This window comes from Saccopteryx bilineata, chromosome 3 (genome assembly GCF_036850765.1).
Source record: "Saccopteryx bilineata isolate mSacBil1 chromosome 3, mSacBil1_pri_phased_curated, whole genome shotgun sequence".
NCBI classification, from domain to species: domain Eukaryota; kingdom Metazoa; phylum Chordata; class Mammalia; order Chiroptera; family Emballonuridae; genus Saccopteryx; species Saccopteryx bilineata.
In genome coordinates this window covers 302,072,689-302,091,402 of record NC_089492.1, presented here as the reverse complement: position 1 = coordinate 302,091,402, position 18,714 = coordinate 302,072,689, and the positions used below count along the sequence as shown (strand labels likewise).

Here is an 18,714-nt window from a genome sequence, read left to right as displayed (position 1 = left end):
ACAAAGTGGCCACCTTAATTCTGCATTTTTAAAAGAGAATAAAACCTGAACAATTTGCTTTGTATTGTTTTAGATGAAATTATTTCTTGTGTGTGAGCCAAAATTTAGTTTCACTTGTCAATATGGAGAGGTGTGTGTGTGTGTGTGAGAGAGAGAGAGAGAGAGAGAGAGAGAGAGAATGAGAGACATTGAATTAGTTTGTTAAGGTTATCACAGCAAATGACAACTAACAGTGTGGTTCAAGAAAACTATATTTATTTTATTAGTTCATATTGTCAAGGCCAGAGAGATTGAGTGGCAGATGGAGATAGACATAAAGATAAATAGATAGATGATAAATGATATATAGATAGGTAAGTAGGTAGCTACAGAGGTAGATAGGTAGATAGATGATAGATAGATACATAGATAGATAGACAGAAAGATAGATGATAGATAAAAAGATTGATAGATAGACTGACACACATAGCTAGACATACAGATATGCAGGTAAATGGGCAGAAGAAAGAGAAAGGGGAGGGGGAAGAAAAGCATTTATTTGTTGTTACACTCAGTCCTTCATTCATTGGTTGTCCCATGTGTGCCCTGGATAGGGATCAAAACTGCGACGTTGAAATTTCACTATGATGCTCTAACAGACTTAGCTAACTGTCAATGGTGCACTTCTTTTTATTGACGTAAAATTAGCATAACATGAAATTCAGCTTTCAAAGTATATCATTCAATGGAATATAGTAAATACACAATATCTCAACCACAACTTTTTTTCCACTTGCAAGAAAATTTTGTCATCCCCCAATGAACACAAAGCACTCAGTCTCCAGTCTCTCTTCCAGCGCAGCCCCTGACAAACCTGATTTCTGTGTCTATGGGGTTCTTTCTCCTGGACATTTCATGTAAAAGGAATCTCACAAAATGTGACTTTTTGTGTCTGGCTTCTGTCATTTAGCAGCATAATTTTGACGTCCACCCAACAATGTAGCAGGTGGCAAGGCATTGTTCATTATTGTTTAAAATTTTCAGTGCTCTGAAGATGCCATGTTTTGTTTATGTGAATGTGGTCGGGCGTGAAGGGGTGTATAGATGTGGATCTAATCCATCCATGTGGGCGCACCCTCATGTCACAGGAGTGAGAACAAAAGGACAGGCAGGGAGAGTCAGTGGTGACAGGGAGGGAGGCCCCCAGTGGGTGGAGGAGACGTCCTCCACAGGAACACGGCACACGTTCTCTGCACCTCAATCACAGTCACTCTCCTAGACAGTCTCAGCAGACAGTGTCCCCAACTGTGGTCCCTACTTTCTCTCTCCTGGGTCATCAAATGTGCTCCAAGGCTCCACCTTTCTGAATACTGCATTGGTCCCTCTGTGGACACCTCCTGACTGCATCGTGGGTCATTTCTGGGCTGTGTCGAGCTTGAAACAGCAGCACCCCAAGGACCAGCAGGATCAATGCAGCCATGGCCATCCGAATAAGGTTCTCCACTGTGTAGTCTTGAGGTTCAGTGACTAGAAAATGTGAATATAGAGGTCACCATGGTCAGGGAAGACTCAAATCTCCAGGGTTTGATTGTTTATCCTGGGCTCCCACCACCCCTTGGCCTCACCGTCCCTGTGACGTCTGAATTCAGAACCTGCTCTGAGTCACTGTGATAAGAGTTAGCTGTGTCCAAGAGCTCAGGATTAGTGAAAAAAACTATCTCAAATCAGAAATATTTAAGGACTGTGTGTTCTGTGTTCAGTCTGAGACTCAAAGTCCCCAAAGCTTATTACCGATAGCTGAGAGATCCCACAGTTTTAATAGTTGGAAGCCAGGGATCTTGGAGCAGGGGTTGGTGTTAGGAGCTCTGAATGTCAAAAACACAATACATATATATATATATGGTATATATAACATATAATATATATACAATTTATGTAGTATATTATAAAATAGTATGTAAAATATATTTGTATATATAGTTGCATATATATTCTTTCATGAATACTAGAATTACATATCATTTATATCTACATATATGTGCGCTGTACCAATATGTAGTGGATGTGTGTGTGTATGTGTGTGAGTTGCATGTGCTGTGTATCTAAGGAGAGAAGGAGAGAGAGCTAAATGGATGGCTACTGATGTAATTTTTATCCCAAAAGGCAACCTCCATGCACCCCTTATCAAATGTCATAAACAGGGACGTCCACAGTTCTAGTTTTCAAGCTTTAAGGAACAAAGAAATTCCATCAGATTATAATATTTAATGAGCACAAAAACTAGGAAATTATGTCAATCTGTCACCCCATCTTGATAGAAAAAGCAAAATTAAAAAAGTATTATTGAAGTATCCCAATTACAAAAATCCATGCAAAAATTTTAAATATCATCTCACACAATTCAGGAAATGCACATGGATGATAATGATTATTCTCTTTAGTTAATGTCCAAATGGTTGCAACCAGGAAGCTTTGTAATATGTCTCATGTGGCTGTAAATCAGAGGAAAAGTGTAATTTCTAGGAAATGTGTATTTGTTAGAACAGGAAAGCACGCCTAATAAAACCTTAATAAAACAGAATAACAGATAAAAATGAAAAGATCAATATGCTTTTGAGGGACAGCTTGGGTGTTTCCCTGTCTTGACCACTGTAAATAATGCCGCCATAAAATTTAATTTTCTAAATAAAATTATTAATAAATAGTGCTTTCAGTATAAAATATAGATTTCTCAATAGGTTTGCATTGAAATAATTTGGGGCATGAATTAAGCTGTTTTCCTGAGGTGAAGCTTAAAACATTTTACTCCACCATTTCATCATCAGGAGTTTGAAGTGAGAATGATAGGTATACAGTTTGAAATTAAAAAAGTGAAGTTCCATGAGATCCAAGATGTCTGCAGAGTCAGTGAAAGCTAAACTCACCTGCTCCTGGCCCCAAACCAGACGTACAGCTAACTTACAGAGCAATCAACCTGAATACCCAACTGAAGGCTATCTGAACTGAAGTATTATGCCCATGGATTTACAGAGGAAACCACATAGAGACTGGAAGGAGGGCGGAAATGCATAAAGACTAGCCTCTTCACCCAGGTGTGGCAGCTGAGAAGCTGGAGGAGTACCTTGGCTGGAAAACTTTCTCCCCCCAGGAGCAAGGGACCTCAACCCCATGCAAGGCTCCTCAACCCAAAACAACAGGGATGGGAAGAGGAGCCCATATACCATCTGGTGGTGAAATCACTGGGGATTCGGTCCACCTGGAGAGAAGGGAGTCTTCTGGAGACCCAGATGCTGCCTTCCCAGGGACAAGACCTCCATTGATGGGGCAGCACTGCTATCTCCCCTGCAAGCTCAGCCTTCACTCTCCCAAGCAGACTGTTTGGATCTGCCCTTCCAAGTCCCAGATACCTGACTACCTGAGCTTATTTGTGCAGCTGAAAGGGGGAGCTGCTGGGAGTTGGGACATTTGACTGTGAGTCCCTTGAAGGCTATTGTCTGGGACTAGCATGAAGGGCTTGGCCCCCACCTGTGGGCTGGGCTGACATCAACTTCTATGGGAAACTTTTCTGATCTGTTCTCCTGAGCCCAGGGTCCCACTGGGTGAGATGGCTCCTGTAGAAGGGATGGAGTAGAGGTCACTTTCCCATCATGGAGTGCCTCACTGTATGACGCGCACATTGTGGACCCACTACACCCGTCCTCCCCAGTTCCAGTTGCCCCACCCTACTGAACTCACAATGAGTGAAAAGGGCTCTGGTCTTTCTTTAGAAGGCTCTGAAAGAAGACCAGGCAACCTCAGGGAGAGACAAATTAGCTGACAGGTAGAGGCAGGTTTCAGGGAGCCTCAGTCATTTTACAGATCTGTCTTCAGCTCTAAGCTGGAGGAAGCTGACCCTTGTACATAGGCTGACCCCTTTCATGCACACCCAGGCCCGGGAGATGTATCCACAAACAGTGAGCAGCATGTAGCTCCAGACAGGTAGACCAAGGTTACACACAGTGTCTGACATCATCCTGTACCTGAACCTCGTCTAAGTGGACCCAGAACAAACACAACCACTGGTGGGCTTCAGACCACACTTAAGCTCAACCCAGCTAGCCATACAAGCAGCACACACAAACAGGGATCTCGGCAGCCACAAGACTCTGCTAGGAAGAGCTCCGCCCAAGGGAGAACCTCTGCAGCATGTCTTCAAACAGTGATTGAGGTTTATCCTTATAGTCAGCCAGCCCGAAGGGTTAACTCCATCCACAAGAAAGGCCAACAACATTCATGACCCAACTACAACAGGAGGGTGCCCATAACCCAAAAGAAACATTCCTGGAGCATGGAACTCAGGTAATCTGAAAGATTGTGCCACTGAACCCAACAAGCCACCATCACCAGAAAAACATCATAACAAGTCACAGCAGAGATACTTAACACAGAGAGACAAAATGGGGAGAGAAAGAACATGCCCCAAATGAAAGGACAAAAGAAATCCATAGAAAAGGAATTCAATGAACTAGAAGCAACAAAAATAGCAGGTGCAGAGTTTAGAACAATGGTTACAGGCAGAGGTGGATTAGGGTTGGTTGAGGCCCCGGGTGCAGAAGAAAATATTGGGCTCCTTAAAAAAAGAGAGAGAAACAGTGAAAATAAAAATACATGTTAACCATATTTTTATATAAATAAATAAATACTATGTTCTATTAATGTTGAAATTGCACATATGAAACCAAACTTTATATCATTATAAAAAAGTATAAAGTTGGAGTTTTGAGGGGCCCTTCAAAAATCAGGGACCAGAGTACATGCCCAGTGTGCCTACCTTTAAAGCTCCTCTGGTTCCACGGATGTTCAAGGGCCGTACGGAAAAAATAGATCATCTCAGCGAGAACTTACACAAAATGATACTAAGTATTAAAGAAGGACATAGAGGGAGATGACATCAGAGTAATGGCACAGTGAGAGATACCCTTGATCTCTCCCTGAAAGTCCAACAAATTGAGCAGCTGTGGTGCAGTAAGAAAGTCCCAGCTGGGCTCACAGGTTTGCATGAAGCGATCCAAGCATACAGTCAACTGAAGGTGGGAAGGGTTTAGAAGGAGGGCAGAAAATGAGACTTAATGCCATCAGCTTGGTAAAGGAGAGAAACCTGGATTGTCTGGGTTATTGTCTACTGGATTCCAGAGAGAGTAGAAACCCAGAGTGACTGATACTTCTAACAGGAGGAGTGCTGAGTTTGAGGGGCAGAGAGGGTGATATTGAACCAAGGTGGCAGCAGAATCAGGGGTAATGCCAGGGTTCCCTGGTCTGCTGGCAGCCTGCACTCTGCACAGAGACAGAGAAAAACAAAGTGCAGACCCCTAGCCTTTCAGATCCTGCCTCCCTCACACTGAGGGGTGCAGAGAGTGGCAGAGCCATATCCTACAGCTAGTTCTCCAGAGCGTTTCTCTCCCTTGAAGGACACCAGTACTCTGTGTCTGGTCCCCTGGTCTGTCGAGATGTGGAGAACAGTGCCCAAGGCCTGATACACATATTACTAAAGCAGTAAAGCCTTCACAATATGACTCATCCATCATCATGACTGTAGTCCTGCCTCCATCATTGTGATGGCAGCATCACAGCAGAGGTCAGCATAGAAATTTCAGAGCTGTGGGAGTGATGTCAGAGAAACAGTGCCATGAACATGCTACCAATACTTCTCCCTGAAATTTCAACAAATTCAACAACTAGAGACAGAAAAACAATCCCAGGAGCATCTGAAATACACATACATCAAACAAAGGTATGATTGGGTGAATAGTGGCTTCATATATATTCCACTCTGAAGAAAATAAGTCAGAGAACGGAATATTCTGCTTTCCTCACTGACCTGAGGAAGGGCTGTTTTCACTTGGAACTGAGAGGAAGGGAGGTCTAGGGGTGAGGGAATAAACTGGCTAGGGCAGAGATGTTTAAGCTGAGGAGAGAGTGTGCCTGTGGCTCAGCCTACACAGAGCTAACACCAGCAGCAATTGCCTGCAGGAACTGATATCAGAGTGGCTTTGTACTTTGTTTATTCCTGATCTCCTGGGAAGTGTGGGCAGTTTGCAAGTGGTTTCACCTGGTGCTTAGGGCATGGGTGCCCATGTTTCCAGACACAGGGGCTGGGTCAGAGATTGTCAGCAGTCACCTTCTGTGTGGGCTGTAGCCAGAATTTCTGCATAATCCCAGCTCTCCAAACAACAACACATGGGAAGTGTGTGAGAGCCGGCTTCCCTACATCAGGACCTGTCCAGGCGGGGAGCCTCCACCCGCCAAAACAATCTACAAAACACATTCTTGCCGAAGAACACTGCAGAAGTGCTGGGGGGCAGGGTGATCGGCAGCTTATTACAGCAGGCAAACTTTAGAAAGCACGTCCGCTGAATGCTGAGGCAAACCAGACATACCCTAGAACCCTTAGAAAGGAGCCTAACTCGCAGTCTGCTCACTGCCCTGCTGGCTTACGTTGGGGGCTCTGGCTGACAAAGCCTTCTTTCCCAGGGCTACGATTTAAGCAGATCTTGAGGAGGGACTTGATAGTTCTTAAGACCTCTTGCTCTGCAGGCGGCGGTTGAGGCAACTTCCTACCAGCTGATACAGGTTAAAAAGCACATTCCCATGGAACAGACCTCAGAGAACACTGCGGAAGTTGGGCAGGCTGAGCTGTAGGCTTCACAACAAGTGAGAAGCCCTGTGGAGAACAGACCCATGGAGCGCTGAGGCAAATTTAACTAGACATACCTGGGGAACCTTAGAAGGGGTCTGACCAGAATTCAGCTCACTCTCTTGCCTGCTTGAGTAGGTGGCTCTGGTTGACATGCCTTTCCCACCCAGAGCTGTGCTTTGAATGGACCTGGAGGAGGGACTTGGCAGCTTTTAGGACCTCTTGCTCTGCAGGCAGTGACTGGGGCATCTTCCTGCCAGCTGATACAGGTCACAAAGTGCAAAAAGCCTGTAGAGAATAGACCCATGGAGCACTGAGGCATACTAGACATGCCCAGAGGCTCATAGAAAGACACCTGAAAAGCATTTGGCTCCCAGCCCTGCCTGATCAAGCTGGCAGCTTTGGATGGCAAAGCCTTACCCAGAAACCTGCTTTGAGTGGGGCTGGGGGGTAGGGGGATTGGCAGCTCTTAGAGCCTCTTGCTCTCCAGGCAGTGGCTTTGGCAACTTCACAGCTGGGTCTCCAGGCTGCTGGTTCATGAAAGAGAAATTTGGGAAGAGGCTCCAGGAAAACAGACTCTCCCATTGTCGGAGTCTGCAAATGCTAACAAGCCCTGCCTACCAATGGGACTGAGGCCTAGTTTATGTCATCACCATAGTGACAGATCAACTGCACATCTCTGCTTAAGAGTGCCACAGGGGCAGAACCTGGGGTACAGTGCCACTGGCCAAAAAGAGAGAGAAGAAAGAAAAAGGAAGAAGATAACTTCTCAAAACCAGAAAAAATTCACAGTCTTTATAACTTTTTTCATTTTTTTCTTGTATTTTTTATTTCTTTTTTCTCTTCCACCTTGATCATTTTATCCTCTTTCAGTTTTATTCTTTCCTTTTCATTTTGAACTTCATTACCCATAGGTGTTACATTTTCCATTCTTTTTTTTCTATGAATGTTACATTCCCAAAACCTTAACTCTTTCTTTTCTTTTCTCTCTTTTTCTTTGTTTCTTCTTTTCTCTTTTACTTTTTCTCTCATTCGAATCTCACCCACAAAAATTATTTCATTCTGGATTCAAATTTTTTCTTTCTAGCAGTTTATGTGCATTTTACTTGGCTTTTTATCTCTTTAGCATTTCCCCCAAATCTGGCTCTCCATTCTATGTAGTTTTTGTTGCACTTAATACAATAGAATTTTCATTTTTTATGGTATTTTTTCTCTTTTTCTTTTTTTCTTCTTTTCTCTCTCACTATTTCTCTCATTTGATCATAATTTACCAACAAATTATTTTATTCTTGATCCAGATTTTTTTCTTGTGGCATTTTGTGGGTTCTTACCTCACATTTTGCTTCTTTGTCACTTTCCCCCATCTCAGGCCCTCTGTTCTATGTAGTTTTTGTTCCACTTAGCACAATAGAATTTTCAGTATTTCATTGTATTTTCTCAAAAAAAATTAAATTTTTTTATCAACTCTTATTAGTGTCATTAACAATACCACTCCCAAATGCTATTAAGGAAAAAGAAATCAAATATCATGGATACAAAATACAGAGATGTAGCTCAGACAGATGAGGAAAAAAGTATAAAAAATTTAATAGCTTGGCCCTGGCTGGTTGGCTCAGCGGTAGAGCGTCGGCCTAGCGTGCGGAGGACCCAGGTTCGATTCCTGGCCAGGGCACACAGGAGAAGCACCCATTTGCTTCTCCACCCCTCCGCCGCGCTTTCCTCTCTGTCTCTCTCTTCCCTTCTCGCAGCCAAGGCTCCATTGGAGCAAAGATGGCCCAGGCGCTGGGGATGGCTCTGTGGCCTCTGCCTCAGGCGCTAGAGTGGCTCTGGTCGCCAACATGGCGACGCCCAGGATGGGCAGATCATCGCCCCCTGGTGGGCAGAGCGTCGCCCCATGGTGGGCGTGCCAGGTGGAACCCGGTCGGGCGCATGCGGGAGTCTGTCTGACTGTCTCTCCCTGTTTCCAGCTTCAGAAAAATGAAAAAAAAAAAATCAAAAAAAAAATTTAATAGCTTGGAAAACTTGAAGTTAAAGAGAGAGAATTTAAAATTGAAGCCCTGAAAATACTCAGGGATATACAATAAAGCACAGAAAGGCAATTTATGGAGCTCAGAAATCAATTCAATGAACAGAAAGAATACATCACCAAGGAAATTGAAACTATGAAAATGATTCAAACAGAGATAAAAAACTTAATTCATAAACTGAAAAACTAGGTGACAAGCTTAGCCAGTAGAACAGGCCAGATAGAGGGGAGAATTAGTGACATAGAAGACAGGCAACAAGAGGCACGACTGAAAGAAAAGTAGAGAGACTCGTGAATTTAAAAAAAATGAGAAAGCCCTATAGAAATTGTCTGACTCCATCAGAGAGAGCAACATAAGAATAAAGGGTATATCAGAGGAGAAGAGAGAGAAAATGGAATGGAGAACATATTTAAAAATAATAGACAAGAACTTCCCAAGCCTGTGGAAAGAACTAAAACCTCAAATTCAAGAAGTAAACAGAACACCGAGTTATCTGAACTGTAACAAACATATTCCAAGACACATCATAATGAAATTGGCACAAACTAATGACAAAGAAAAAATTCTCAAGCCAGCCAGGGAAAAGAAGAATACAACATGCAAAGGAAGACCCATTAGATCATCATCAGATTTCTCAGCACAAACTCTAGAAGCTGGGGTAGACTGGACCCCAATATTTAAAGTTCTAAGAATACTTCCAGCCGACTGGACCCCAATATTTAAAGTTCTAAGAATACTTCCAGCCAAGAATACTATATCCATCAAAGCTATCCTTCAAATACGAGGTAGAAATAAAAACTTCACAGATACAGAAAAGATGAGGAAATTTATCACCAGAAAACCCACACTTCAGGAAATACTAAAGGAGATTTTCAGACCAGATACAAAGAACAAAACAAAAGTACAAGTAAAAGCTTCATCAAGATCACAATAAAAACAAGATTAATCTGTGAAAACAAAAACAAAAAAGGGGAGAGGACAAAGATTAACAGTAGTAGCAAAGGAGGTTGGAGTGCAGAAGCACTCCTGAGATAATGGACTACAATAAACATGATATGTATCCTTTCCATTACTTAATGGTAACTACCCCTAAAAAAACCAACACAGAATACATGGCTTAAAAAAAAAAGTAACAGAAGAAAGAAGTATGGATTACAACCAAACAAAAAAAATTTGACAAAAAAATAAAAGAGAAGAACCAAACAAGATACAAAACTATCAGAAAGCAATATATAAAATGGCAATAGGAACCCTCAAGTGTCAATAATTACACTAAATGTAAATGGATTGAACTCACCAATAGAAAGACACAGAGTAGCAGAATGGATTAAAAATGAAAATCCAACTGTATGCTGCCTACAAGAAACACATCTAAGCTACTAGGATAAAAACAAATTCAAAGTGAAAGGTTGGAAAACAATACTCCGGGTGTGACTTCACGGAAATGGCGCCGTGAGCAGTGCGTCTGACAGATCCCCCCCAAATTTCAATAAATTCATCAACTAGAGACAGAAAAATCTATCCTTGGAGCATCCGGGAGTTCCACACACACTGAAGGCGAAAGGACTGCTTTCACTTGGAACTGAGAGTCAGGAGGGAGATGAGGGTGTGGAGGAAGCTAACTGTGGCACAGACATTCGTTCAAGCCGAGGAGGAAGTGTGCCTGTGGAGAGTCAACCCATGCGAGCAACTGTCTGCCGGCACTCTGGGAGCAACAACCTGCATGTTGTGAGCAGCCGCCCCTGTGTCGTGAGAAAGTGCTCGCCCTGCGCACTGAAAATGTCCCCAGTGGCCCGTGCCCTGTGAGCATCCACAGCCGTGGGTGCACAGCGATCATCTCCAGACGCGGTGCGCCCAGAGCACCCCACTAGCCCATGCACCCAGAGCACCCCACTTGCCCTCGTGCCCACAGCACCCCATTTGCCTGCATACCCAGAGCACACCAGCGGCAAGCAGGGAGTGAGCCAAAGCAAACTTCCCTAAGCCAAACTTCTCTCCTCTGGTGGGGCACCTCACCCAGCCATTCAAGCTAACAATCAAGCATTGGGGGAGGGGCATGCGGGCAGTTTGCAGTCTGTCCTGGAGCACATCTGCGGATCCAATCACTGAAATTAGCCTAACCTACAGTCTGCGCACCTCCCAACTGACCTACAGGGCTCTAATTGACAAGATCTCTCTCAGATCAATGATCCAAGACAAGAGGCATGATATTCTTTAGTGCCTCTTGCTAAAGAAGTGGGGGAAACTTCTGATTGACAGAGCTTTCATACTCAGGGATATACGCTAAAAAGAGGGACTTGGTAGATGTTAAGACCTGTACTGCAGGCAGTGAATAGGGCATCTTCTTCCCAGCCAAAACAGGTTACAAAGTGCAGAAAACCTGAGGAGAGTGGTCCCACAGAGTGCCAGGTGTGCTGAACAGTCCTGGAGGCTCATTGAAAGTCACCTTGAGAGCAGTTGGCTCCCAGCCCCGCCTGATTACACTGGCAGCTCTAACTGCCAGAGCCTTACTCAGAGCCCTGCATTGAGTGGGGTTAGAGTGGGGAATTGCCAGCTCTTGGAACCTCTTACTCCCCAGGCAGAGGAAGCGGCAGCCTCATAGCTGGATCACCAGGCTGCTAATTCAGGAAGGGGAGACTAGGAGAGAGGCTCCGGGAAAACAAACTCTCATTGTCGGAGCCTGCAAACGCTAACAAGCCTTGACTACCAATGAGACTGAAGCCAACTATATGACATTGTTGTAGAATCTCATCAACTGCAAATACCTACCTAAGCATGACACAGGGGCAGAGCCTAAGGTACAGAGTTACCAACCAGGAAGAGGGAGAGAAAAGAAAAAGAAAGAAGTTAACCTCTCAAGATGAAGAAAAATCCACAGACTTTATAACTTGTTCCACTATTTTTTTGTTGTTTCTTTTATCTTCTTACCTTTATTATTATCCTTTCTATTTCCTCCACCTTGGTCCTTTTATTCTCTGCCCATCTTATTCTTTCCTTTTCTTGAACTACACTACCCATAAGTGTTACATTTTATTTCTTTTCTTCTTCCTTACTCTCCATGAGGGTTACACTCCAAAACGCTTAACTCTCTCTCTCTTTTTTTTTTCTTTTCCTTTTTTTTTCTTCCTTTCTTTTTCCCCTTTTTCTTATTTCTCCCTTTCTATTAGTTTCTTCTTTTCTCCTTTTACTTTTCCTCTCATTCAATACTCAATCACGAACAAATTGTTTAATTTGGGACTCAAGATTTCTTTTTTTTTTGCATTTTGGGTGCTTTTTAGTTTGCTTTTTAACTCATTAACATTCCTCCCAAACCAGGATCTCCATTCTATTTAGTCTTTGCTCCATTTAATACAGTAGATTTTTTCTCCTTTTTTCTCTTTCCCTCTTATCCCTCTCATTATATCTCTTAGTCAACTATCACTTACAAGGAAATCATTTTATACTTGACCAAGATTTTTTTCTTTTTTGCATTTTGTAGGTCCCTACTTCCTTTTTTGCCCCTTGAACACTTCCCCCCAACTCAGGCCCTCCATTATAGGCAGTTTTTGTTCCACTTAGCATAATATAATTCACAGGTCATCACAATATTTTCCTAAGGAGGAGGGGAGAGGAGGGAAAGAGAAGAAAGAAAAAGGGGTGATAATAAATTATTTGTTTTTTTTTTCAATTTTTTCCATTATTTCTTCCTTTTTATTCTTTATTAATTCTCATTAGTGCTATCAACAAGACCACCTTCAGATGCCATTAAAAAAATGAAATTGAATATCATGGATACAAAAGATAGAGAAATAACACAGATAGATGTGGAAAAATTTATGAAGAAAAAATTTAATATATTGGAAACCTTGGAGCTAAATGACAGAGAATTTAAAATAGAAATCCTAAAAATACTCAGAGATATACAAGAAAACACAGAAAGGCAATTTAGGGAGCTCAGAAAACAACTCAATGAACACAAAGAATATATTACCAAAGAAATTGAAACTATAAAAACAAATCAAACAAAAATGAAAAACTCAATTCATAAGCTAAAAAACGAGGTAAAAAGCTTAGCTAACAGAACAGCCCAGATAGAAGATAGGATTAGTGAAATAGAAGACAAGCAACTTGAGGCACAACAGAGAGAAGAAGAAAGAGACTCAAAAATAAATAAAAAAAAACGAGAATGCCCTACAGGAATTGTCTGACTCCATCAGAAAGAATAACATAAGAATAATAGGTATATCAGAGGGAGAAGAGAGAGAAAATGGAATGAAGAATATACTCAAACAAATAATAGATGAGAACTTCCCAAGCCTGTGGAAAGAACTAAAGCCTCAAATTCAAGAAGCAAACAGAATACCGAGTTTTCTTAACCACAACAAATCTACTCCAAGGCACATCATAATGAAGATGGCACAAACCAATGACAAAGAAAAAATTCTCAAGGCAGCCAAGGAAAGGAAGAATACAACATATAAAGGAAGGCCTATTAGATTATCATCAGATTTCTCATCAGAAACTCTATAAGCTAGAAGAGCATGGACCCCAATATTTAAAGCCCTGAAAGAGAGGAACTTTCAGCCAAGAATACTATACCCATCAAAGCTATCCTTCAAGTACGAAGGAGAAATAAAAACATTCACAGATACAGAAAAGATGAGGAAATTTATCATCAGAAAGCCCCCACTCTAGGAAATACTAAAGGAGGTTGTCCAACCAGATTCAAAGAACAAAACAAAACAAAACCACAAGTAACAGCTCCACTAAGAACACAATAAAACCAAATTTAAACGGTGACAACAAAAGAAAAAAAAAGGAGGGGAGAGGATGGAAATTAACAGTAGCAAAGGACGATGAAGCGCAGAAACACTCATAAGATAGGGTACTACAATGAATATGGTAGGTACCCTTTTCAATACTTAATGGTAACCACACTTGAGAAAACCACCACAGAAGCACATGACTTTAAAAAGGTAGCAACAGAAGAAAGAAGTATGGAATACAAACAAACAAAAACAAATGATAAAAAAGCAAAAGAGAAAATCAAACAAAATACAAAACTAACAGAAAGCAATTTATAAAATGGCAATAAGGAACTCACAAGTGTCAATAATTACATTAAATGTAAATGGATTAAACTGACCAATAAAAAGACACAGAGTAGCAGAATGGATTAAAAAAGAAAATCCAACCATATGCTGCCTACAAGAAACACATCTAAGCAACAAGGATAAAAACAAATTCAAAGTGAAAGGCTGGAAAACAATACTCCAAGCAAATAACATCCAAAAAAGAGCAGGTGTAGCAATACTCATATCTAATAATGCTGACTACAAGACAGAAAAAGTACTTAGAGACAAAAATGGTCATTTCATAATAATTAAGGGGATGCTGAATCAAGAAGACATAATATTCTTAATATATATGCATCAAACCAAGGAGCCCAAAATATATAAGACAGCTACGTATTGACCTAAAAACAAAAACTGACAAAAATACAATCATACTTGGAGAACTCAATACACCGCTGACGGCTCTAGATTGGTCATCCAAACAGAGAATCAATAAAGACATATTGGCCTTAAATGAAACACGAGAGCACCTGGATATGGTAGACATCTACAGGACACTTCATCCCTAAGTGACAGAGTATACATTTTTCTCTAGTGTACATGGAACATTCTCAAGAATTGACCACAGGTTGGACCACAAAGATAACATCAGAAAATTCAGGAAAATTGAAATTGTACCAAGCATATTTTCTGATCATAAAGCCTTGAAACTAGAATTCACCTGCAAAGTAGCAGGGAAAAACCCACAAAAATGTGGAAACTAAACAACATACTTTTAAAAAATGAATGGGTCAGGCCCTGGTCGGTTGGCTCAGTGGTAGAGCGTCGGCCTGGCATGCAGAAGTCCCGGGTTCTATTCCCATCCGGGGCACACAGGAGAGGCGCCCATTTGCTTCTCCAACCCTCCCCCTCTCCTTCCTCTCTGTCTCTCTCTTCCCCTCCCGCAGCAAGGCTCCATTGGAGCAAAGATGGCCCGGGTGCTGGGGATGGCTCCTTGGCCTCTGCCCCAGGCACTGGAGTGGCTCTGGTCACAACAGAGCGATGCCCTGGAGGGGCAGAGCATCGCCCCCTGGTGGGCAGAGCGTCGCCCCCTGGTGGGTGTGCAGGTGGATCCCGGTCGGGTACATGTGGGAGTCTGTCTGACTATCTCTCCCCATTTCCAGCTTCAGAAAAAAAAATAAATAAAATTAAAAATGAATGGGTCAAAGAAGAAATATGTGCAGAGATCAAAAGATATATACAGACAAACGAAAATTACAATACAACATATCAGAATCTCTGGCATGCAGCAAAAGCAGTGATAAGAGGGAAGTTTATATCAGTTCAGGCGTATATGAACAAACAAGAGAGAGCCCAAGTGAACCAGTTAACTTCACACCTTAAGGAACTGGAAAAAGAACAAAGACAACCCAAAACCAGCCAAAGAAAGGAGATAATAAAAATCAGAACAGAAATAAATGAGAGAGAGAACAGAAAAACTATAGAAAAAATTAATATAACTAGGAGCTGGTTCTTTGAAAAGATCAACAAAATCGACAAACCCTTGGCAAGACTCACCAAAGAAAAAAAGAGAAAGGACTCATGTAAATAAAATCCAAAATGAAAGAGGAGAAATCACCACAGACGTAATAAATATACAAAGAATTATTGTAGAATACTATGAAAAACTATATGCCACCAAATTCAACAATCTAGAAGAAATGAATAAATTCCTAGAACAATACAACCTTCCTAGACTGAGTCATGAAGAAGCAGAAAGCCTAAACAGACCAATTAGCAGGGAGGAAATAGAAAAAACTATTAAAAACCTCCCCAAAAATAAAAGTCCAGGCCCAGACGGTTATACTAGTGAATTCTATCAAACATTCAAAGAAGACTTCGTTCCTATTCTACTCAAAGTCTTCCAAAAAATTGAAGAAGAAGCAAAACTTCCAAACACATTTTATGAGGCCAACATAAGACTCATACCAAAACCTGGCAAGGATGACACAAAAAAGAAAACTACAGACCAATATCTCTAATGAATACAGATGCTAAAATACTAAACAAAATACTGGCAAATCGAATACAACAACATATTAAAAAAAATAATACATCATGATCAAGTGGGATTCATCCCAGAATATCAAGGATGGTTCAACATACGTAAAATGGTTAACGTGATACACCATATCAACAAAACAAAGAACAAAAACCACATGATCTTATCAATAGATGCACAAAAGGCTTTGATAAAATACAACACAACTTTATGTTTAAGACACTCAACAAAACGGGTATAGAAGGAAAATATCTCCACATGACAAAGGCCATATATGATAAACCATCAGCCAACATCATATTAAATGGCATAAAACTGAGGACTTTCCACCTTAAATCAGGTCTTGAACAAGACAGGGTTGTCTACTCTATCCACTCCTATTTAATGGGGTGCTAGAAGTTCTGGCCAGAGCAATCAGACAAGAGAAAGAAATAAAAGGCATCCATATTGGAAAAGAAGAAGTAAAGGTATCACTTTTTGCAGATGATATGATCCTATACATCGAAAACCTGGAGGACTCCACAGAAATATTACTAGAAACAATAAACCAATACAGTAAGGTCGCAGGATACAAAATTAACATACAAAAGTCCATAGCCTTTCTATATGCCAACAATGAAATATTAGAAAACGAACTCAAAAAAATAATCCCCTTCACGATTGCAACAACAACAAAAATAAATAAAATACCTAGGAATAAACATAACAAAGAATATAAAGGACCTATATAACAAAAACTACAAAGCATTGTTAAGAGAAATCGAAAAAGAAATAATGAGATGGAAAAATATTCCTTGTTCTTGAATATGAAGAATAAATATAATCAAAATGGCCATATTAACCAAAGCAATTTATAAATTTAATGCAATTCCCATCAAAATTTTTATGACACTTTTTAAAGAAATGGAACAAAAATCATCAGATTTATATGGAACTATAAAAATCCCCGAATAGCCAAAGCAATCCTAAGGAAAAAGAATGAAGCTAGGGGCATTACAACACCTGACTTCAAAATATATTATAGGGTCATGACATCAAAACAGCATGGTATTGGCAGAAAAATAGACACTCAGAGCAATGGAACAGAATAGAAAGCCCAGAAATAAAACTACATATATATGGTCAAATAATTTTTGATAAAGGGGCCAACAACACACAATGGAGAAAAGAAAGCCTCTTCAACAAATGGTGCTGGGAAAACTGAAAAGCTACATGCAAAAGAATAAAACTCGACTACAGCTTGTCGCCGTGTACTAAAATTAATTTAAAATGGATCAAAAACCTAAATATAAGACCTGAAACAATAAAGTACATAGAAGAAGAAATAGGTACTAAACTCATGGACCTTGGTTTTAAAGAACATTTTATGAATTTGACTCCAAAGGCAAGAGAAGTGAAAGCAAAGATAAATGAATGGGACTACATCAGACTAAAAAGTTTTTGCTCAGCAAGAGAAACTGAGAACAAAATAAACAGACAGCCAACTAAATGGGAAATGTTATTTTCAAACAACAGCTCAGATAAGGGCCTAATATCCAAAATTTACAAAGAACTCATAAAACTCAACAACAAACAAACAAACAATAAAAAAATGGGAAGAGGACATGAACAGACACTTCTCCCAGGAAGAAATACAAATTACCAACAGATATATGAAAAGACGCTCATCTTCATTAGTTATTAGAGAAATGTAAATCAAAACTACAATGAGATACCACCTCATACCTGTTAGATTTGCTGTTATCAACAAGACAGGTAATAGCAAGTGTTGGAGAGGCTGTGGAGAAAAAGGGGCTCTCATTCACTGTTGGTGGGACTGTAAAGTAGTACAACCATTATGGAAGAAAGTATGGTGGTTCCTCAAAAAACTGAAAGTAGTACTACCTTATGACCCAGCAATCCCTCTACTGGGTATATACCCCCAAAACTCAGAAACATTGATACATAAAGACACATGTAGTCCCATGTTTATTGCAGCATTGTTCACCATGGCCAAGACTTGGAAACAACCAAAGAGCCTTTCAATAAAAGACTGGATAAAGAAGATGTGGCACATATACACTATGGAATACTACTCAGCCATAAGAAATGATGACATCGGATCATTTACAACAAAATGATGGGAACTTGATAACATTATATGGAGTGAAATAAGTAAATCAGAAAAAACCAAAACTACATGATTCCATACATTGGTGGGCCATAAAAATGACACTAAGAGACATGGACAAGGGTGTGGTGGTTACCAGGGGTGGGGGGACGGCAGATGCGGGAGGGAAAAAAAGAGAGGGGAAGGGGGAGGGGGAGGGGCACCAAGAAAACTAGATAGAGGGTGATGGAGGACAATCTGATTCTGGGCGATAGGTATGCAACATAATTCAGTGACAAGATAACCTGGACATGTTTTCTTTGAATATATGTACCCTGTATTAATGTCACCCCATTAACATTAATAAAAATTTATTAAAAAAATGTCCAATACTTCAAGCAAATAACATCCAAAACAAGGAGGTATAGCAATACTCATATCTAACAATGCTGACTACAAGACAGCAAAGGTAATCAGAAACAAAATCAGTCATTTTATAATGACTAAAGAGACACTGAATCAAGAAGACATAACACTTCTTAATATATATGCACCAAACCAAGGAGCATCAAAATATATAAGACAGCTATGGACTGACTGACAATCAAAAACCAACAAAAATACAATCATACTTGGAGACCTTAATACACCGCTGATGGCTCTAGATCGTTCATCCAAACAGAAAATCAATAAAGAAACATTGGCCTTAAACAAAACATCAAAACAATTGGATATGATAGATATCTACAGGACATTTCATCCCAAAGTGCCAGAGTATATATTTTTTTCTAATGTACATTGAACATTCTCAAAAATTGACCATATGTTGGGTCACAAAAATAACGACAACA

General features: G+C 40.6%; 1 pseudogene; it reads right to left on the bottom strand.

Annotated features, from left to right (window-relative positions):
- Positions 1-317: 317 nt before the first annotated feature.
- The window catches only part of LOC136331964 (leukocyte immunoglobulin-like receptor subfamily A member 6), a 32,891-nt pseudogene continuing 14,494 nt past the window's right edge, over positions 318-18,714 (bottom strand).